General features: G+C 38.8%; 1 protein-coding gene across 3 annotated transcripts in view; it reads left to right on the top strand.

Annotated features, from left to right (window-relative positions):
- The window catches only part of LOC117426607 (protein Largen-like), a 94,308-nt gene extending 73,136 nt beyond the window's left edge, over positions 1-21,172 (top strand). For all 3 annotated transcript variants that reach the window (XM_034924714.2, XM_059022544.1, XM_034924717.2), the window contains one exon: positions 20,057-21,172. The gene's annotated coding sequence lies outside the window, so the exon portion shown is untranslated. The remainder of the gene's footprint in view (positions 1-20,056) is intronic.
- Positions 21,173-24,459: the final 3,287 nt, after the last annotated feature.

The following is a 24,459-nucleotide window of genomic DNA, read 5'->3' as shown; positions in this document are numbered from 1 at the left end:
GATAGACAGACAGACAGACAGACAAACAAACGATGTGGACGAACCAAACAAGTATCGTGCGAGCCCTCTCGCACGAGTAGCATTTGTTGTTTTTGTTATTTACATTTCTCCTCTTTCTCTCCCGCTCTCCACTCTCGAACACACAACCTCGAGTGAGTAAAACGTGCATCTATATATACTGTTGTGCTGGGATTCAATTACTAATTAATTATTCACTTGAATCCCAGCACGTGAATTAATTATGTGCAACCTCGTGCTCACATATTATATACTTTAAATGCACGTGAAGTGATGTGCAATCCCGTGCCCAAATACAATTATACATTTTGAATAACTCGTGCTGCACACACCCATTTATATCCCGTGCAGCCATCTCTATTCACCAACATTAACACACCACACGCAACATACAATACAGAACAGAAGAATACACACAGGGGCGGGGCACATTGCCACACTCCTTCAGAGAGATTATGTTCATCAAAAGTCCAGGCCCTCGATTTAAAAATGGTACATTTAAAACAATAGTCCTATCTTTGAGAACTCAATTCTATAAAAAGCTTTTTTAAAACACTACTGTGTTATTCATGCATACAAAAATGATCTTATCCACCCATCTAGCTAATAGTGATTGCTTAGTAGATACATATATAAGACATATATTTTTCAGCCAGAGAATTTTGCTTAGCCTCTTTTTTTGATTAATAATTAATTCCGAGCGGGCAGGTGATGTCAAAGGGTGAGAGAGTTTTCATGCAGAGTTTCTAATTCAGGATTCAACTGCAAAGGCTGGGCTCATCAAATCACAAGCTCAGGTTGAGATCGGAGATTAAGAACAATGTAGGAGAGTCTGACTCCAGTATTTATTTCTGCATGAGTAGAAGGAGGCAGAAGAGGTGCTCTGCTTCTGAGCATTCGACAGAAAAGTGTGTGTGCAGTGTAAACCTGTGTGGTTTCTTTGAAGTTTTTTTTTTGTGTTACAGGTAAACGGCCTAGCTGTCCTGTGTTAGTTAGGTTCCTGTGTGTCTAGTTAGTGCTCGTATAGAGCTAGGTGTTTATTTTGTGCTTTTGATTTGTTTGTTAATTAAAAATAGCGCGTCAGCACGTCAAAACTCCATTCCTGTGTTGGGTCTGTGCTTTAAAGGGGCAAAGAACCGTGAGTGGTGCGAGTTCATTTAAAATATATATATATATAGATATATATTGCTTTTAAGTTAAAATGCATATACTACATTAGGTAAAAAATTAATATAATGCATTAGCTTGCTTTTATATGAGGTTTTCTTTAATATTTTAACACGAATAATCATTTTAGCAAGCTAACTTCTTATTTAAACATTTTGACTGGATCCTGAACTTCGGTCATTTAGCAGAAATACACTCTGATAATTCTTCAGAAGGACATCACCAGACTGCAGCAGTCAGCTTGTGATACTGCAGTTTCAAGCAACACCATGGTTTTCAGTTAACGGAAAGTTTGTTAGATGATAATCTCTGAACACAATTTATTTTAGTAGTTCACAAAAAGTTCAATGTGTTGTTATTCTCAGAAAAAACTGTTAGTTGAAAGCACAAAGGCCCCTGTTTAGTTATAAAAAAAGTTCAGTGTGTGGTCAGGCTCATACAAAACTGTTATTTTAGGGCAGCAGTGTGGAGTAGTGGTTAGGGCTCTGGACTCTTGACCGGAGGGTTGTGGGTTCAATCCCCAGTGGGGGACACTGCTGTTGTACCCTTGAGCAAGGTACTTTACCTAGATTGCTCCAGTAAAAACCCAACTGTATAAATGGCTAATTGTATGTAAGATAATGTGATATCTGTATAATGTGAAATAATGTATAATGTGATATCTTGTAACAATTGTAAGTTGCCCTGGATAAGGGTGTCTGCTAAGAAATAAATAAATAAATAAATAATATTTTGAAAGCAAGCAGGCCCTTCTCGGTTAAGTGGGACCCCATCATTTTTCTGTCTTCTCTGACTGGGGTTCAGTCAGGGTGAACCTCTTGCTTCAGATCCCTTCTTCTCCACGGCAGGTAGCAGAACTGTCCTGGGCATCCAGTATTTCGAGTTGCAAGTATGCTGAATCCTTTCCGGTTAGCCCCTGTAATTCACTTCCTCTGTATTCTCCACATTCTACATTCTATATACATTCTGGGCTTTCAGTGGCTGCCCACTCTACGTGATTTTTGCATTTGAAACAAGTTGCCCTCACTACTTCTTTTACGTCTGGGTCATGGATTGGCTCTCCTGGGCTAATTCTGGTGTAAGCATGGTACCATTTAGGAAAACAGGCTGTGTAATCTTCCTTCTTAACTGCCTTTTCTTTTCTGACATCTGTCACAACCACAATCTATTTATCTTGGAGAGGCCCGCATCTTGCTAGAATATATTACCCTTAGCCCAAACCTATCTGGCTCTCACGCAGGATAGTTATGAAAAGTCCTGTACTTATCCATTTCAATCTGTTCACACAAATATATCATTTTCGGTACCCCATGAGCCATTGTAATGCTCTTAACCTGATACTTCCATGTCTCCAGACTGCCACACCAGTCAGGTGGTATTTCTATCACAAAATTAGACAAAGAGCCTGTCTGGACACCTGTTCCTATTTTGTATATTTTCCACATCCGACCAGGCTTGAGGACCTTAAATATCTCTGTGACAATATGCAACATAAAAAACAAATAAATACTGCAGCTATAAAAGCCAAAGTTGCAAAAACATATACCCTGTAAAACTTAGATTGAAATAATTCATGTTTTATCAGTTACTTTTCAGTTTTTGTTCATTTCAGAAACAGTTTGGTGATTTGATAGTTAATTGCTCTTTTGTTTCTTTATGTTGTAACACACTGCCCAGAATAACAAAGGCTTGCAGTTTTTCTGATGTTATGTCCTCAGCTGAACCATAATCATGCTGCCAGACACATTTAAATATATCCTCATATATAGCAAAAAGATGAGACTTGTTTTTATTCATGCATGCAAACCAAGCAACTGTGAATGGCTCAGATTAGATTGTATTCAAAGACTGTTGATCAACAAGCAACATGGGCAAAAAGAAAATTAATTAAACACATTAACTATGCCTTTTCAAGAACAATTGATCAATTAACAATTTGCTTTGGTCTTTGTTTTGTGAATAGGTGTAACAGTCATCATTTTGAACAATTTCAAAGAAACAATGTCAAAAATACAATCATTTAAACATTATTCTGCACATAAAGACATTTAAAAAATGTAGCATGCAAAACATGGCACTTGTATAACGTGCTTATGTTGTTATATTCAACATAAGAATAAATACAGAGTGACGTGGACAGAATTAGCAGCAGCTTTACATACATGATTTGATTTCAAGTTCTAAGAATACATTTCCTTTCCCACTTTATGATAGCGTGATCAAAAAAGATGTAAAATAGTTTATTGAATTCTTATTTGCATTGCTACGCTTTAGACAAGAATGTGCCCTTAACCATTAACCGTAACCTAATATGGCTGGCATTTTATAGTTATGTACACGTCTTAATTTACAGATGAGATACCATGTATTTGAGCATGCACATGTTTTTTCTATAGAACATTAATATCTAGTTTTAGTATATATCAGACATACAAAGAACAAGTCTCTTCAGTCTAGTCTTTAGATCTGTAAAAAATCATAATGACACCACTTATAAAGATAAGAACTAAATATACTAGAGGTCTTTACTGCAGATATAGCTGCACTATCATGGAATTAGATTTCAGACATTGACTTACATTTTCCACTTTAAACAAGTAAAAATGTATTTCAATTAGTACCCTGTCCTGTAGGAAAAGCGTTTGCTCTTATTATTCAGAGATAAGTCTTTCACTATTCAAATTAAGTGTTTTAGTTCACCAGATTTTCCTTGGGTATTATAGCATCTCAGATCTCTTTGATAGCCTTCAGTGAACAGGAAACAGTTTTATAATAAGCGTAATAAGGAAATAATTGTGACATTGACATTTGAGGAATTGTATGGCTTGGGTGATGTCCAAAATGAGCAGCCAGTCAAGACTTTGAAGAAAAATAAAAATTAAAAAAAAATGTTTAACTTCTTTATGTACGAAACAAAATGACCCTTTGTGCCTTGAAACCTTGAATATATGTAGATTCTATTAGGGTTTCACCGTGGATTCTATGTTAATTTTTGCCTTTAATACCTTTTGAATTCGATGTGCACTGTCCCCTGTGGTAGATCTCTTGATGTGGACAGTAGCGTTCCAATCCATTCAAAAGTTATTCACATTTTGATCCCACATTGTTTTCAATGGGATTTTCAGTTTTTTGGATAGACGTCTGGTATGAAAAAAGAATGTGGCAGATCCTATTCTTTTGTCATCAGGGAAAATTATTTTTTTGCAAGGCCACCATCTTTTATTTTCAAATGTTACAAGTCAGCAGTTGAGCTGCAGACAGACACAACAGTGGGTCGGTAGCACTCGTTTGGACACCCGATGGTCTGCCATCTGTCTTTAAAAAAACTAAACATTATAAAATGTTTAAAAATATAGATTTTAAGTTATTTTTTCGAGAGGCCAATTCTTTTTTCGCGATCTTTTTTTGCGAGTATGAAGGAAGGGGTTGGGACTCTATATGTTACTCATAATGTGTACCTGTTTTGTGCGCTGCTGCGTTTGAGTTAGTGTGTCTTTCGCCGGCTAGTGCCGACCTCTGTCTCACGCTAATCTCCAGAAACTTCCCTGTCAGTTTCTGTGTGTGTGTGTGTGAGAATGCATGTGACGTCACCGATGGAGTAGATCCAGATGGGCCAATGGGTGATGAGTGGGTGGAGTCAGCATTTCTAGAGCTGCGAGCAAGCCACCCAGTGAATTTAAAACAACCTGTATGTAGCTCTCATTTCTGTTCAATGAGGATCGATACTATACATATATATTTTTTTTTTTTAATGTCTCGCATTTCGTGAATTAGATTTCCAGATTCAAACACTGAGCTGATTGTCTACCTTTACTTGCTGAATATATTCAAAAAGGGAAGAAAATAGTAGACTGGTAGTGCACGCAGCACAATTAATAATTCTCACAGTCTATATAGGTCCCCGAACGTGTGATTGTTTTAAATGGAATGTAAAGCAGTGCAGGTTTTAAAACAAATTATGTGCTGGTTGGATCAAAAACCTGGACCGTTAGTGTATCCCCAGGACTGGATTGTGAAACACTGGGAACTGTATCTAGAGAACTACTTATCTGAGTGTGATGAAACGTGGTTACAATATACTTTATTAAGAATATCAAAATATGGTGGTGCATGGAGTCTGTCTGTCTGTCTTTACCTACTCTTATGAATATCACAAATATAATGTGTTTAAACTGTATCTAGAGAACTAGTTTTCTGATTGTGATGAAACATGGTTACAATATACTTTATTAAGAGTTATGAGAATGTAGGAGTGTATGGAGTGTCCGTCTTTACCTACTCTTATGAATACCACAAATACATGTGTTTAAACTGTATCTAGAGAACTACTTACACTGTAAAAAAATTAAAAATGAAATGCCTGCAGGCAACAGATAATGAACACGTACTGATGTTTATTTTCTAAGCACAAATTAAACTATATAGTGATTATAATTTAAACAAATTGAAGTATTGAAAAGCTAAACACTTTGTGTGAATAGGTGAAGAAAAACGAATCATGTGTATATACAGTGCCATGAAAAAGTATTTGCCCCCTGTCTGATTTTCTGCATTTTTGCACATTTTTCACATTGTATTTGGTCAGATTTTTTTGTGGGTTGTAGTAGTATATAGAGGGAGTCTGAGAGAAAAAATGACACCAAAGTTTGGTGCTTCTTTCATTTGTTTGGTGTGCAAGATAATCAAACATGCAATCTTCAGGTGTGAAAATGTTATTCCCCCCCCCTAGTTAACTCAACACAATTAAAGAGATAATTAGGGTCAGCTGTTTGAGTACTTTGGTTAACAACCAGACCTGATTTGGGCCAGCCCTGCCCAGTATAAGTCTGACTAACTTTGGCCCTTACCATCAGAGTGAAGTTGTCAGCACACAGGTTCTAGAGGCACATCATGCCACGAACAAAAGAAATTCCTGAAGACCTCCAGAAAAAAGTTGTTGATGCCTATCAGTCTGGAAAGGGTTACAAAGCCATTTCTAGCTCTGGGGCTCCACCGAACCACAGTCAGAGCCACATTGTCCAATTGGAGAAAGTTTGGGACAGTAGTGAATCTTCCCAGGAGTGGCCATCCTTATCCCATGCTCATCTCAAGTATGCCAAAAAGCACCTGGATGATCCTCAAGAGTTCTGCAACAATGTTCTATGGACAGATGAGTCAAAAGAGGAACTTTTTGGCAGACATGGGCCCTGTTATGTCTGGCAAAAACCAAACACTGCATTCCACAGTAAGAACCTCATACCAATGGTCAAGCATGGTGGTGGTAGTGTCATAGTTGGGGATGCTTTGCTGCATCAGGACCTGAACGCCTTGCCATCACTGAAGGAACCATGAATTCTGCTCTGTATCAGAGAATTCTACAGGAGAATGTCAGGCCATCCGTCCGTGAGCTGAAGCTGAAGTGCAGCTGGGTCATACAGCAAGACAATGATCAGAAACACACAAGCAAGTCTACATCAGAATGGTTGAAGAACAAGAAATTTAAAGTTTTGGAATGGCCTAGTCAAAATCCAGACCTAAACCCCATTAAGATGTTGTGGCAGGACCTGAAAAGAGTCGTTCATGCTTGAAAATGGACAAATGTCACTGAGTTGAGGCAGTTCTGCACAGAGGAGTGGGCCAAAATTCCTCCACGGCGCTGTGAGAGACTAATCAATAACTACAGGAAGCGTTTGGTTGCAGTTATTGCTGCTAAAGATGGCGTAACCAGTTATTGAGTCTAAGGGGGAAATTATTTTTTCACACGGGGGCATTGGGTGTTGCATAACTTTCTTTAATAAATAAATGAAATATGTATCAAATTTCTGTCAGGGTCCCTTTTATCTAATATTAGGTTTTGGTTGAAGATCTGATAACATTCAGTGTCAAAAATATTCAAAAATGCAGAAAATCAGACAGGGGGCAAATACTTTTTCACGGCACTGTATATAAACTTGTGTCAGTGTTTAACATATATACACCTGTGACGTGTTTAATCAAGTTTACACATATAGCCATTTTTACTTTTTGTGCTCTATAATAGAATATACAGGCTTTCTAGCTATACATTCTTTGCAAAAACTTTAATGCATCAGTTAGGGTTGATATTAAAACGACAAAAGTAGGGAAATGCGATGTTAGGGGTTTTAACCCTAACTCTGCATTTCCTCCCACCCCCTTACAAGCAGTGGAAGGGGAAAGGCAACACAAGCAAACACAGACAGCCATCATCAGCAAAGACAAACAACACAGCAGTGTTAGGGCAGCAGTGTGGAGTAATGGTTAGGGCTCTGGACTCTTGACCGGAGGGTTGTGGGTTCAATCCCCAGTGGGGGACACTGCTGTTGTACCCTTGAGCAAGGTACTTTACCTAGATTGCTCCAGTAAAAACCCAACTGTATAAATGGGTAATTGTGTGTAAAAATAATGTGATATCTGTATAAATTGTAAGTCGCCCTGGATAAGGGGTCTGCAAAGAAATAAATAATAATAACACACAACTCTCTGCAGCAAACACAAGAGACATCCATCCCTCATCCTCAAGCAGCTGTGCAGCTCCAGCGATATCGGTTGTCTGGTCAAGTTGTATGGCATAGAATTAGCTCATCTTGATGTAGTTCAACACTTGATCTTTCACGTCAATGGTGAGTTGTGAAATTTGGCGACTCACTGTGTTATTTGACAATGGAATGGCACCAACCTGCATAACAGAGCTTTCCCCAAACATAACAGAACAAATGACCTTTGCAGTTACAACAAAGGTAAATCCAATTTTAAGTAACTTTCTTCATATTTTTGAACTTTTACTTTTTTACTCGATGATGCACCACAAAACGATCCATTTTATGTATTGTTAAGCATGGTTTTCCAGACTAAATAAGTACCGGAATGTAAAATTCACATTTAAAGTTCGAATTTTATTTTTATTTTATTTATTTTTTTAAATTATTGCTACAATTACTATATTTTTAAACACTCACCACGCCCCCCCTAGAAAGTTTCACACGCCCTTTTCTGCTCCCCAGGGGTTTAGAACAATGGATGTTGCTCTCTTTCATAATTATCTATCACAGTAAAATTGGTTCATGTGCTTGATACCTTTATGTCTCCAGGCTTTCATGGACATTTTTGAAGAATAAAGTAAACTAGTGCTGACAATCTCAACAGAGTCTGTGGTGAGAATTCAATCGGTGCTTCTTTATTTATGTTGTAGATAAAGGAAGATGAGCTAACCATAAGAATGAAGTTTTACTTTTGAAGTATTAATGCACATTTGCCATTCTGGTTTAATTTAATACATTCTACTGTCTTGCCCAGAAGCGCTTCTCAGATTTCGATTTTTGTTGGAGAAAAATGCTATAATACAGGACCTCATTGTTTCAATTATTAATGCACCAAAGATGTGTGTTTTTTTTTCTTTACTCTTTTTGGTAACAAATATAATATAAAAATGAATTGCACTTGATAGTAATGCACCTTTAAGTATTTAAGTTAACACAATCGTGTGCTCTCCTCTAAAAGTGTGCACAATGGTTGCAACTAGGGGTGTGCAGAGAACCCATTACTCATACCCGTAATCGTACTCGATTTCCGATTTTACTCGGATGACGTCATTAGAAGTGGGTGGTGCTAAAACTGAAAGGGCTTAAAATGACCCTGATTTCCATCCAGAAAGTGACCAGACAGTGATGTTCATAAAAAAAAGGGTTTTGATCGCTTCAAAGTCCTAATGGTTCATTTGAATACTTGTTGAGCAAAACTTTTTTTTACTATCAAATTATATAGGATGTCGAATAGTAGCAAGCCTACTTATATTGAATGTGAATGTGTGACTGTTTTATTGTACCCTATACTGTGCTCAAACATACAGGCATTCAGGTAATGCTGATTCGCTAAACCTCTTAAAAATGCATCTTATGAAGTGAAAAGGTGAAGCTGGAAGTTTTTGAATAAAAAAAGGTTGAGTCTGTCTGTTAAACAAGAATATTGTGCATGTTTTTTGGGGGACTGGTGGCGGGCCTGCTAGTTAGTACAAGAGGTTATATTTTTGCAACTACAAAAAAAAAAAAAAAAAAGAGTTAAAATATAAGTTTCATAATCTGATTCCGCAATGAATCTGAGTATTATAATATAGTATAACAAATACAAAAAAAATTCCGTCATTAAACAATTAACAGTATTTTCATTTAACCATTTATTCAGCTCATCTCAGGTGCATCAGACACACGCTGTTTATTTTACATGCGCTATTTAAAAGTATTTTTTTCACAGTAAAACAGGTTTAAAAGGCACTGCATATCAACAGGACACTCAGTACTGCATCTCCAGTCCCGCCCCACCTCTTGTTCGCTGTAATTTGCACATACCTCTTCATAGTCGTGCATACTGATAAATCATCTCCTGATCACTCTTTTTATCACCAAACTCCTCAATAATGCGATCCAAGTCATTATTTTATTACTGTAACATCTCAAAAAGCTCTGCAAATGTCTGTGATATTCTCTGAGGGCTGGATGCGGAAGCAGATACCTTGTTTGTTTATGTCCATGTTATCTCTGTGGTGCAGGGTCTATGTGTATTGCTCAGATCCGCACCTTATTTATTTATTTATTTTTTTGGCTTCTCTCGGCTCCTATCGGTCTCACTCAGCCATTGAAAGGTTTTCTCAGCTTTTTCCAGAGAAAAAACGACTAGAGACCTGTGCTTGACATCTTTTTGATGATGTCGGACCGGAAAGGAATAATTGTAATGTCAGACCTGGTCCGACATAGAACCGCAAAGGGTTAATGGTAAGTGGTACTGTATAACATTTGCCATTCAAATTATCACCCATGATATACACTTATGTTTTATTGATAAACACATTTTATCAGAAAGGAACTTGATATGCGTAAGAAATATTTTAAATAAATACAGTACACTAAAAAAACACAAAGCATGTTGACTCTCCATTGCCTTTTCAGTTCTTTCCTCCCTGTGCACTGTGTGAATGAAACATGATCCAACAGGATCCTTTTTCTCAACCAAAAGTAAAATATCATGAACTCTGACAAGAGACATCTCTGTTCTCTGTATAACTGTTTCAGGAAGGCATGTGGACATTTTAAGCTCTGTAAAAGTATCATAATTTGTTATATACAAAAAGGTACACTAAGTACCTCCCAGCACACGTTTTGTACGCTTTCAGAAAATGCAGGTCATTTTAGACGGCTCCTAATGGAGGACGTGCTGCTCAAAGACTGCTGTATTATTGGGCCCTCCTTCCCCCTGGATTGGCTCTCTATCTCTAGATTTGAGATTGATTAGAACAAGGAACGGATTCAATGCATTGTTTACATATATTTTTTTCTCTGAATAACATTTGCAAAATTACTCATGTATTACTGATACTCGAAAAAAAAGGGCCATACTCGTTACGAATACTCACGTGTGCTCATATTTGGGCACACCCCTGGTTGCAACATGCATAAACCATAGATGGATTTTCTTTAGAGTACCCTGAATTCTATGAGACACCTATGTGTGGTTATCCCAGAATTACCCTAAAAAATGAAATCCAGGGCGATTCCCTGGTACAATGAAATGCACTCAAATCCAGCCGTGGCCTTATCCCGGCATATGTTTGATCAAATGAACCCCTTAGTTTTTATGTGTGTCCGTGACCTCTATGACCTAATTAGTTTGGGGGATATGGAGTGTAAAGGACTGACAGTCCAGACAGAAACCGTCATTATAAAATATGACAGCCCGCAGAAACACCTGGTGCAATGTAGAGCATGTCAGTAATAGGAATTCAGGAATGCAACAAACATGTTATTTGAAATTAAACTTTGAAAGTCTGATTCAAAATCGACCTGTTTAATTCCAAACCTAAAGAAACAGTTCCTGGGTACAGTATATGGCTGAAATAGCTTCCCTAATTTACAGTTGCCACATATTTCCTGCTAATGAGTACACAGAAATAATAACATGTAAGCTTATGTTTAGTTTAGTTAAGTCCTTGCAACAAAAGTGTGTGTTGTGTTTTGTTATATTCCAACAAACTAGATACCTCTAATGCATAGATATGAATATTTTTGAACTAATGCAGGGGTGTCAGACTCAAGTTTTAAGGGGCCATGTTGTAATTGGATATTTGATTTGTAGGCCATAACTGTTCCTTTTGTTTTTACTTATTTTGGGTGATTTATGTATTGGTAAATAGTAATCAGGATGGTGCAAGCAAACCAAACAAACAGGACATTGATATGGCCCCAGTGAAAATAAGTGAGTCAGCCTTAAGGGTCGAATGAAAAAAAACCGGGGGGTCTGATTCTCCATTCATACATATGTGAATAGAAACATACATGCATGCATAGATAGAGCGAACATGAATGTCATTTCATTGCTAATTCTTTAAAGCTGCAGTGACCCACAATCATTTTGAATTTGTACAATTCAATTAAATTCCTTCCCTTATTGGAAGTCACATTTGTTTACATTCTCCAATGCAAATGAACTGTAAGTGCAGCAGTAGGATGTTATAAATTATCAAGCTCTGTAATTACTGAGGAAGCACATTTTTTTTAAACATGATTTTTCATACTGATTAAAACATATTCATATTGATATTTTTCTCATGCGATTTTCAGACAAAGTCCTTCTTAAAATCAAAACACTTAATACGAAAATAAAATGTGGGATTGCATCACCTTTCATATACACTATGGCAACAGTTTGCAATGTACATGCCTTATATGTTAGGTGGTTTTGTTTTAATCCTGAAACAAATCTTTCCTTTTTAATATTGCTGCTTTTTATGATTTATAGAGTTTGAGGTTTTGTGATTAAGGTTATAAATGACCCAGCCATTGTAAAATTAATCTGTCATAGAGAGCTGTAGTGCCTATGACAAGCTTTTTCAGAGCTCAAGTATGGATCTAGATAAAATGGCACAGTACTATATTCACAGCAAATGTTATCACCCAAACACGGCTGTCTGACGTCTAATAACACTTGCCTTTGAGAATAATCTGTAAACACTGACAGATTCTTAATGTTTTCTTATGAGAGCTTTCTGTGTTGGGCAAATGGGTTGTATTAGGCATGTCCATATTCTCTTAGCGATCTCCAATTAACTTGTTTTGAAGGTGCAGGCTAATACTAAAATAGGGATTCATGTTTTGCATTCCAAATTAGGAGTAATTCCGTATGGGTTATGTAAGCAATAACACAGAAGTTGTTGGGCCTACCGATACTTTTAACCACCTGAGAAGCAGGTTGTATCAGTACAACCGACGTCGTGAAGTGTGTTATTGTGCTTATGATTGAGATTTTAAAACAAGATCCGAGAAAGGGGTTGTAGTTTTTTAACCACACAGGATTGGAATGTCAGCTGCCAGTCGGATGCAGGAAATTTCCAAGCCATTAAAAAAAAAAAAACATTAGTTCACAATGTTAAAAAAAACTTGTATAATGTTTGAGATTATGTATATGATATTTCTTAACTATTTAAAAGTATGTTCTCACCAGGCTTAGCTTCTGTATAGTCTTTCAGGGGCTTATGATAATAAATATTGACCATTTGTTGTACTTTAACTAAGGAGAACTAAAGTGGGGTGTGTAAAAAGTCACAGTGTACACTGTATATCTCCCATTAAACAAAATATAAATGTTTTACATATAGTCTCATCCATAACTATTAAACACTCAATAGTGCTAAATGTAGAAATACTGAGAGACACTAAAACTCTGTCAGACATTTCGACCAGAAGTATTTTTCAATATTTTTGAAGACTAAACATTTGGCAGTGAATTTTAGTTTCTTTCAGTATTTCGAAATACCGTTGGGTCTGCCGACCGTGAACGGGAATTCCCATTGGGCGGCGCAGGGGTGGTAGCAATGAGCTGACACTCATTGGGCCACTATGGTATCCCGCTCTGTGGAGTTCTCGGCGGACGGTTTTTGATTAAACTGGCTTCTCGCTCTCCAGGTTGAAATTTGCAGTCAATTGATCTGCAGTTGCTTGTCTGTTTTGCCTTGCACTTCGAATTAATGCACGGATATCACGATCCTGGAGTATGCGCTTCCGCCCACTGTTGCCCTTTGCTAATGATGTATTTCCCTTGCTGTACCACCTTCCTGCCACAAATAATATATATATATATATATATATATATATATATATATATATATATATATATATAGACAGAGTATTACACACTTGTACTTGAAGAGCCTTAGGTGAACTGTTTCAAAATCCTGTTAGGTCTATTTAATCGAGTTCCGGCACAGGAGTGAAACAGGATACACTTTCTATACAGCATTCACCAGACCAGTAGGAAGTGACTCTGAAGCTTAAAGGGTTAATGACTGGAACTAATCCATCAAAACCCAACAGAGTGAATTGTAACAGCATTACTGGAATAACTTAATCTGACGTTTATGCAGCTGTGCTGCACAAGAGAATTGTATGGCTCACTAGATTGTGTTGAATAAGGAACATGTTTAAACAACAATTAATGCAATTCATAGTAGTTTGTCTACACCTGTATTTTAAAATGTAAAATGTATTATTCTGAATGTTCTTTAGTGATACATGCATCACTGTTTATCAGTGTGTCTAATCCCATTTGATGCTGCTTGATTTACTGGGAAGTATAATCAATATTGCATAATGAGATTGGTTTTAATGTGTCCATAAACAATCTGTTTATGACACACGGAAGCCTTTTTTTCCTGTGGCTTGGTGGTTTTTAATATAATATATTATGAATGAGCCATGTAGGCTTTCTATACAAAATATGAATCAGAAAAGCTTCAACCAACATAGGAAACCAACATGTCTTTTTGATGACAGGAAAGGAAAAATTGCGATATAGGACTGCAAAGGGTTAAAGCAGAACAAAAAAGGTTTACAAAGGAAAAGGACACTTTTTTAATTAAAATAATTAATTAAAGTAAAAGAGGAAGTTGGTTGCTGAGCCATGAAAAGACTAAGGGACAGGAGTCCGTCTGAGATGTTTAATATAAGAAAGGAAAGGTTGCCATACTTTGTTACATTTCTCTGTACTACCCCTAAGTGTGAACTTAATCTTCTCCAGTTTAAGGAAATATGTCATATCTGTAATCCATTGCATTAGGGAGGGTGGGGCAGCCTTCTTCTAGTTCAATAAGATTAGCCGTCTTGCCAATAAATTTGAAAAAGACAGAATGTCTGACTGCTACTTGGTTAAAGCGGCATTATCTGGGGACATGCCGAGAAGTGCCATAAGGGGGTCAGCATCTAGAGTGACTTCAAGCACTTGGGATAAGGTGGAAAAGATGTATGCCCAGAATGAGGTCAGCCTGGGACAGGTCCAATACATGTGATTAGAGGCTGGTTCTTGCTTGCATCTGTCACAGGCTGGGTCCATACCCAGATAGATTCTAGCCAATTTTGTCTTGGAAAAGTGGAGATGGTGGAGAATTTTGGGAATGTACATGATAAAGAATAGAATCCCATACACTGTTTGAGAATTTAGAACCTAAATCTTGCTCCCAGAGGGTTTTTAGTATAGTAATCGAGGGGCAATGAAGGGAAAGGGTAGAACTTTATACGACTGATACAATGCCCCTGCAATCCGGATTAAATTGGTCAACAGGAGACTTACTGTAGGTGGCAGCTGAGGAAATCCAGCAATTCTTTTTTGAACAAAATTACAACTCTAAAGGTATCGAAAGAAATGTGAGTGAGGCCAACTGAAGCTTCTTGAAAGCTGTTCAAAGGATGCATAAGTGTCATCAATATATAAATCCCTGAACTCCTTGATTATGCCAGATCTGAAAGGCTGAATCCAGAAGATTGAAAAAAGAATGTCTGCCCTGTATAAAACCTGTCTGGTCTTGGGAAATGATAGATGGAAGAGTGGATTCAAGGTGGTGAGCAAGAGCCTTAGCAAATATCTTAACATCTACATCTAAGAGAGACATAGGGCAATATGATCCACAGTGGAGAGGGTCTTTATCCTATTTAAGTAATAGTGATATAGAGACTTGATAGAATGTGGGGGTAAGGAACAATAGGAAAAGCATTCAGAAAAGACTGAACTTTTTATAGAATTCAACAGGGAACCCATCTGGGCCTGGTGCCTTGCCACTCTGCATAGCCTGAATTGCTTGTGTGATTTCTTCGGCTGTGAGAAGCTGCTGTAGGCGTTCTTTAGTTTGCAAATTAATAGACAGGATATCTAATTTCTCAAAGAAGGCATTTATTTTGTCACCATGTTCATAAACAACATGCTGTAATTTAATCAGCAGTTGTTCTGCTTGTCTTGCGGAGAGGAGATTGAACTCAGTATTTAACACAAGATGTACTTTGTATAATTCTGGTGTGGGAGAGATGGCATATTGCTTGTCAACCTGTAGAATTTGATCACTAAGCTTTGCAAGTTTTTCTGTGTGGGATTTATTTGCCTGAACAGTATAGGAAATTATCTGGCCTCGTATGTAAGCTTTAAGGTTTTCCCATAATGTGGAAGCTGAGCTCTCTGGTGTACTATTAATTTCTAAGATATAATAATCATAATCATCATAATAATAGGTGATAATTACAGTAAAATGCTGATTACAGATTATGGATTTTACTAATAATTAGCTCTGATTCCAATCTGCCGATCGCTTAGATGTAGTCGCCTGTGGAACACGCATTTACATCCCATAATAGTTCTGTGATCGGCTGACTGAAACTTTAATTTGACTGGTAAAACAATAAGTATTTTGCTATGTACATTAAAACTCTGTTTTAGAGCAGGTGCAGTGACATTTTATTGTGCTGATTAACAACTGACATCATGAAGATGCTGCAAAATGATCTGTCGATCTTGGGCAGATGTTGTGACTCTTGGTCTCCCAGTTTGTGACCTGTCATTGACAGAATGTGTCTGGTTATACCATCTCGCCAGGTTTGAAATTGCTGGCTGTGAGCACCCAAGACGACGAGCCACAGCACGCTGCCCTAGTCCAGCCTCCAACATGCTGATTGATAGATGTATTGTGGCATATTGTTTTTTTTTCTGTGATTTACTTTATTGCTTTTATTCAAGCTAGCAATTAAACAGCTGAAATCACTCCATAGCCAGTGTCCAATCAACTGTCTCACTAATTAGGTGATTAAGTGCATATGCTTCAGTCATAGTCACTCAAGCGTGTCATGGTCAAGGATGAATGATCAAGTGATTAAAAATAAACCAAAAACATTTTGTCAATGTCTATCATTTATATACCTTTGTCACAAAGACGGCCAGAGTGGGTGGCGTCAGACCGGAAGCAGGAAGGAATACAGAGACAGTGGTTGTGATGAGCTGAGTGCAATGGCTGCACTCAGCGTTTATTAACAAATAAAAAGGTTTTAAACGGTACACAAAACAGGACACGGCACTACACGCCAAAATAAATAGACAAACGAAACGAACTAAACAGTGCACAGACAGACGAACAAAACACGGTGAGCAGATACAACTAATTTACGTTCTTACTTTGTTTTATTTTCTCCTTCTCTCTCTCTCCCGTTCTCCACTCACCGAACACCAACCCCGACTGAGTGAAAATGTGCGTCTATATATACTATTGTGCTGGGATTCAATTACTAATTAATTATTCACTTGAATCCCAGCACGTGAATTAATTCTGTGCAACCCCGTGCTCACGTATTACATTTAACCAGCACGTGAAGTGATGTGCAATCCCGTGCCTAAATACAAATATACAATTTACACACACGTGAAACACAGACCGCTTATATCCCGTGTACCAATCTATACACCAACATTAACATACACACGCAACATACATACACAGAACACACAAATGCACACAGGGGCGGGCACTTTGCCACATATACCCCCCCTTGTGCGCAGCACACATGGCCTCAACGGCCACCTCCCCCCTTAAAAATCCAGCAGTCCAGGACAAAGTCTCGGGCTGGGAAGGGAGGCTCCAGTGGGCCCATGGCTGGCCATGCTGTCAGCACCCCTGCCGGTAGTGGCACGGCTGACAGCCTGTTGGTCCTGTCCTGCAGCGAAAAAGCTGCGGGGGCAGGTGGTCCCCCGACCTCCCCCTTCTTCGTAGCCGGCAGCTCCCTCCTGTGGGGCTCCGGCCACAAGAACTCCTGCAGCGAAACTGCTGCTGGGGAAAGTGGTCTCCAGACCTCGTCCCCCTTCGTGGCCGGCAGCTCCCCTTTCTGGGGCTCCGGCCACCGTACTCCCTGCGGAGGTACGGGCAGCAGAGGCAGCTCCTGCTCCTCTGCTCCGGGCGGTGGCGGAGGCAGAGGCAGCTCCAGCTCCTCTGCTCCTGGCGGTGGTGGTGGCGGAGGCAGAGGCAGCTCCTGCTCCTCTGCTCCTGGAGGTGGTGGAGGCAGAGGCAGCTCCTGCTCCTCTGCTCCTTGCGGTGGTGGTGGCGGAGGCAGAGGCAGCTCCTGCTCCTCTGCTCCTGGAGGTGGTGGAGGCAGAGGCAGCTCCTGCTCCTCTGCTCCTTGCGGTGGTGGTGGCGGAGGCAGAGGCAGCTCCTGCTCCTCTGCTCCTGGAGGTGGTGGAGGCAGAGGCAGCTCCTGCTCCTCTGCTCCTGGAGGTGGTGGAGGCAGAGGCAGCTCCAGCTCCTCTGCTCCTGGCGGTGCTGGCTCCCTCTGCTGTGGCGGCTGGGCATGTGCACGCCGTGCTGCCTTCAGCAGCATAGCGAGAGGCTGCTGGGGGACACCAGCATCCTGCCCTTCTCCCCCCCAAAAATTTTCAGGGGGTTGAGCCTGTAACTCCTCCCCTTCTGGCTCCTGGGGCTGAACCAGCAGGCATTTTCCCTCTGCTGGTGGCTTGGGTCCCAGGGCTGTGGAAGCCCCGACTTGCCTCCCTTTGGGCTGTGGACGCCCCGACTCCTCCCTGTTGGGCTGTGGACGCCCCGACTCCTCCCTGTTGGGCTGTGGACGCCCCGACTCCTCCCTGTTGGGCTGTGGACGCCCCGACTCCTCCCTGTTGGGCTGTGGACGTTCGGGCTCCCCCCACTCAGGCGTAGGACGTTCGGGCTCCTCCCACTCAGGCGTAGGACGTTCGGGCTCCTCCCACTCAGGCGTAGGACGTTCGGGCTCCTCCCACTCAGGCGTAGGACGTTCAGGCTCCTCCCGCTTGGGCTGTGGACGCTCAGGCTCCTCCCGCTTGGGCTGTGGACGCTCAGGCTCCTCCCATTTGGGCTGTGGACGCTCAGGCTCCTCCCATTTGGGCTGTGGAGGCAAAACCAGCAGGCATTCACCCTCTGCTGGTGGAGATGGGGACAGCAGGTACTCACCCTCTGCTGGTGGAGATGGGGACAGCAGGCATTCACCCTCTGCTGGTGGGCCTGCTACCTGGGCTGCTGTTCCTTTTATCGTTGCCTCCAGGTAGCTGAGGAGAAACTCCACACCTTCCTCCAAGGTGTTTGGGGTGTGTTCCTCCTGATAGGCCTCCCATCTCTCACTGTCCATCATCCACAGGGCCCGGACGATTATGGGCAGAGACTGGGCCTCCAGCCCAGCATTTTCTAGGAACCAGCCCCGCAGTTTGATGGCGTCTTCTGCCATTGACCTTTTTTTTTTTTTTTTTTTTTTTTTTCCAGACCCCTCCTGGTCTGACGCTTGGAGGCGCGGCTATCCCACGATGACACCACGTGTCACAAAGACGGCCAGAGTGGGTGGCGTCAGACCGGAAGCAGGAAGGAATACAGAGACAGTGGTTGTGATGAGCTGAGTGCAATGGCTGCACTCAGCGTTTATTAACAAATAAAAAGGTTTTAAACGGTACACAAAACAGGACACGGCACTACACGCCAAAATAAATAGACAAACGAAACGAACTAAACAGTGCACAGACAGACGAACAAAACACGGTGAGCAGATACAACTAATTTACGTTCTTACTTTGTTTTATTTTCTCCTTCTCTCTCTCTCCCGTTCTCCACTCACCGAACACCAACCCCGACTGAGTGAAAATGTGCGTCTATATATACTATTGTGCTGGGATTCAATTACTAATTAATTATTCACTTGAATCCCAGCACGTGAATTAATTCTGTGCAACCCCGTGCTCACGTATTACATTTAACCAGCACGTGAAGTGATGTGCAATCCCGTGCCTAAATACAAATATACAATTTACACACACGTGAAACACAGACCGCTTATATCCCGTGTACCAATCTATACACCAACATTAACATACACACGCAACATACATACACAGAACACACAAATGCACACAGGGGCGGGCACTTTGCCACAACCTTATTATTATTTTTTTTTAATAAATGTGTTATAATAGTGATCTTTTGATGCTCGGTATAGAAACGTTTTCATACTAACTTTTGTTTTGTACTGGATAACATTACTTCAAAAATCCAATTGATGCCTATGATTAATGCATGTTGTGACTAATTTGAAGCTATTAATATGTTTCAATATTAACTAAATCGAGTAATTAATCAAATTGATTAATCTTGTTACATAATTGACTTGAAAATGTTTGGATATACTGTTACTTGATTGATTGCTGTCTTGTTCACAGTCATCTTAAAATAACGTGAGAATGTGTTTTGTTTGAACATTTGGGGGGGGGGGGGGCACTTCACAGTCTTTCACCAAGGCCCAGTAAATCCTACCTCCGGCACTGTGCAAAGCTGTGACTGTAGGTGTTTCACTTAGTAAGTAAATTGTTCTACCTAAAGAAAAAGCTTGTGGTACATTTAATACTTTAGATATAAATATACAGTTATTACACATGCCAGTACTATATGTTGAAAATTGGTGTTTCAAAACAAAAAAATCAGAAGTGCTGCGCTAGATTGTTTTTATGATCATATGGAATGCATTCCACATACTCAAATTTCTAACTCTACTGTGCTTTTCTTGTCTCCCTGCAGCTCCTTCTGGCTAGAAGGCAAATCAGCATTTGGAGACATGTCAGTTCATTTTGATCAGCTTGATGCTCCATCGTATTGTTGCTTCACCAAGCCTGTTTTGATTTAGCAACCAATCCTGTGACCTCTTCCAAGCAACGGAAATCCCTCAGAGCCAGAGCACAACTAATACTGGAGTAATCTGCATCAATTCATTTTAGATCCTGCAGCCATAAGCTTAGCCCTGACAAATACTAAAATCAGAAGTTCAGTTTGCTCTGAAATTACTAACAACACGAGGACTAAATCTCCTGTGTTTTCACTTCAAAATAATTGACGTCAGACCAACAGCTTGAGGAGCTCGAGAAAAGCAATTAGACCATGATTCCCTAATCTCACAATGTATTAAAGCTGCCCATACAAAAAATATCAAATAAATGTAGAAACAACAGTTTGGAGCACTCAAAAATCCCAGACGGGAAAGGGGAAAAAATAAAAACGTTTCCAGTTATTACTAAAACATACAGCTTTGGCATACCAAGCATTGTGGAATGGCATTTAGAGAGCATTTGGAAAAAATGTGTTCATCATTTGTTTAAGCCATAGAGAAATGAAAACAATGAATATTGACATTATTATTGGAGGTTTTCTTGCCTATACAGTAGGAAACAAATCAATGAAGCATAGCTGTTACAGCTGCCTGGGAATTGCATCTAATATTTGCACTGTCACTTCCATTCAGGGTAATGAGGTGTGCAGTCATTTGCACAGATAGCCCTATGAAGCTTTGCAAGTTGTATCTTGCAGGGGCCCAATAACTGAAGAAAAATATGTTGCTCTCTTTGTCACAGCAGGGCTTCTTGCCCCTAGGAAAACTGTTATTTCTCCACCAAGAAATCAGAAAAGTAGCATAAGTTAAAAAAATAAAAATACAATGCAAATACCTAAAATAAATATTTATTCTGGCATTCAAATGTTACTGTACAAACAGTTTATTGCCAAGGGGAATCAAAGCTGGAGTTCCACTGCTCTTGCAATTTGCTTGTCAAGGTTACGGCAATATTGTTCAACATCTGTAACAGGTTTCTGAAAGCTTTTAGAATTGAGAACCCTGAGTATTCAGGGTCAGTTGTAGCAAAATAGCAAAAAAAAGCACTTTTTAATCTGTATTTTTTTTTTTTAATTTGTATGTTGTTTGTACGAATGTTCAATTCATTATTAGAAACGTAAATCTTAAACTGTATTCATTTATATTCATATATTGATAACTTGCATATGTCTGGCACTAAAGCTTTAAACAATGTAAACACTTTAGAATGATTAAAATATATTTCTACTTGTTCAACTATATATTTAGAGTTTTTTTTTATAATTATAGAATTTTCAAATATAAACAGATATTTTGTTACTACAGAGCTGGAATACAATGTTAGAAAGATGGTTACAAAAAGTGTAGTCCCTGTTCAATTAAAGCATATTCTGAATCTTCAACCGTTTCAAATCCTGCTTCTGATTAATGAATTCATATAGATTTCATTTTTCACGTGCATTTTTCATTACAGTACCTGTAATACCATCTGTGTTATGTTATTACTGAATACCAATGGTAAGAATATACATAATGCTGCATCCCATTACTCCATATGAAAGGGAAGGTTTGGGAAATAATTGGTGTTCTGCAGTTTTGTCACTCTGTGATTGAATGTTCATACACATTCCATGTGTAAAAATAATGTATTACATGTATACAATCTTTAACTTTAAGAATGTGACACAGCAGACATTGTTCAAAACAAAACCTAAACAGGGAGCAGCAGAATTATTGTTTTGTAAACTGATTACTAATAATTAATCATATTTTAAAAACATGCACCTTGAAATATGGACTTATGTAGAGTTTAGTCAGTGGATTATTTAACATACTCATCCTAAAATGAATGAACTTGTCATGCATCTGGAAAATTTGAGAAATTATTGGTGTTGCACAAATGATCATGAAACAGCTTTTTTTTTATTTTTTTTTAGCACAATTCATGCTGTTCAGAGCTCTTTACAATTTAAAGGCCCATTGTTATTTTTTAATCTGGAAGGGGATGTCTCGGATTTGATTCCTTTTATTATTATAATTTTATTTACTAGGAAATGCTTTCTGTTTCACGAATGTGAAATTAACATTCATCTTTGTTTCTGTTATCAAAACAATTCAAAGTCACAGAATGAAATTACATTCTTCATGCAAGTAATAAAATGATGGTGGACTATTAAAAAAAAATGTTGTGTGTTTCCTTAGTCAAATGTTTCCAATGTTTTTAATTGAATAAAATGAATTAACAGGATTCTGTTAAACTCATTACCCTTTCTCAATTACTCTTTTAACAGAACATTCAATGATTTGGTTGGAATTGCAGTCACAACTTTATATAGTATATAATCTATTCATGCTAGTGCCAGAATTGCTGTACACATTGTTCATAAGGAAAAAAGTTTATGGCAGCTTTATTAAATAATATCAATCTATTTTAGGCATTGTGGCGGAGTGTCCCACCCCTATTTATTATTATTTGTATTATTATTTGTATTATTGTTTGCGGCACGGATAACAGTGCCGCGTATTTCTTATTATTTATAATTTAAAAACCTGTGAGGATGAGTGGCTGATCATCTACTGATTATTTAACTAGCTGACAGTCACGCATCCTTGCCAAATGCGTGCAGACTGTGGCCGAGGGGTAATAAGATAATTAACAGCTAGTTAACCCCTCGGCCAGAGTATAAGAACCTGCAGCTGTCCGTGCTGCAAGGTTGGGTGTACAGAGAGGAGGTACGGGGAGATAGAGAGGAGACAGACTTTAAAATAACAATTGCTAAAACGTGCTGGATTAGCCAGCACAACACTTACTTGTTTGTCTGTCTGGTTTGTTTGGCCCTTGTGCCTTTTTGTTTAGTGTTTTGTTATGGTTTAAATCTTTTGTTTTGTTTATTTGATTTATTAAACACGCTGAGTGCCGTAGCATTCAGCTTCACCCGCCCATCCATTGTTTTGGTTCAGTTACTTCCTGGTCTGTGACGTCACCACACCTCACCACTGCAAGCCATCCTGCCACAGGCATAGAACAAACATTAACTTAGAAATGCGGGAAAACATTGGACTTTGTATTTATGTAATGTGTCATTATTAATAATATACAACCCATATACACACTGGTTTGTTCAGGAAAGGATAACATGTATTTTGTCATCAGGTTTTTTCATTTGAAAAAAAATCAATATCTTCAATTAACCAAATGAGAATTCCTAAAATGGGTTGACCCATTCTGTAATGGTTTAAGTTTAATGCACAATTATAGAATAGAATGGGTATTCCTGAATCATTGTGTCTACCATCAAGAGCAGCGTGGCATTGATGTGAAATAGCAATGTTGTCTTTACTAATGTATCTTTCTTGTTATTTAGGTGAATTATTGTCTGTTTCATTAGTCACATCCTGGTGACATTTTAAAACAGAAACGCTCAGAATGATTGCAAATACCATAACATAGTAAGAAATGTAAAAGAAAAAGACATGTGAAGCTACTTACTGTACTCTTTAAGAACATTCTGATGTTTCATACCCATACCAAGCTGAATTTTATGGTAGAAAATAAAGAGTAAATCATCATTCCTTTGAACAAAACAAAATAATAAATCAAATTTAGTGTTTCTGCATCCTTAAATCTGAGAGTACTTGCAATGCCTAGTCTGTATGGAGGTATAGTGGTCTTCTTTAATAGCCCAGTTCCCTTTCCTGGATTCTGATCACTTCACTCTCTATTACATAGACTGAACTCCATTTCCCAATACCTGCACCATGCTGGCTTTTGATGCAGTTAGTTCTGCTCTTTATGTATCCTCTCCTGGCATTCTCAAGAGCCTCTGTCACGTGTACTGACACGTGCTGAAGATTACTGTACCTCACAATGCTAACAAATAAGTTATTCAACCACACACAACATCATGTAAAACACATCACATACAAATATACTTCAGTTTAATTTTTAAATAATAATCAAACCGAATAGCCTGATCTTTGGTCTTAATTTACTGTTTCAATATTTAAATCTTACTTCTGCTTTTGATACTACTCTGGCTTACTGTCTGTTGCCTGGTTACCTGCCTTGAAAAGATTCTAAATCTGTTTTACTGGACAATGGAGAGAAAAACCACAGAGGAATAAACAATAGCCACTATACATAATTAATCAACAAGAAAACATTTTAAGAAAACTTAAAGGAGTAGAAATGTTGTCTAAAGTTGTGTGCTAGATACAGTGGTAAAGCATTATAATTTCGGATTTTCTGAATGGTTTCTTATTCCTATACTGATTTTATAAATGAATACTTTTTATTTGATTTAAGACATTGGCTTGATGTATTACAGTAAATGTAGCT

The sequence above is a fragment of the Acipenser ruthenus genome, chromosome 1 (genome assembly GCF_902713425.1).
Source record: "Acipenser ruthenus chromosome 1, fAciRut3.2 maternal haplotype, whole genome shotgun sequence".
NCBI classification, from domain to species: domain Eukaryota; kingdom Metazoa; phylum Chordata; class Actinopteri; order Acipenseriformes; family Acipenseridae; genus Acipenser; species Acipenser ruthenus.
The sequence above is the reverse complement of the archived record's forward strand: the minus strand, read 5'-3'. Positions and strand labels throughout refer to the sequence as shown.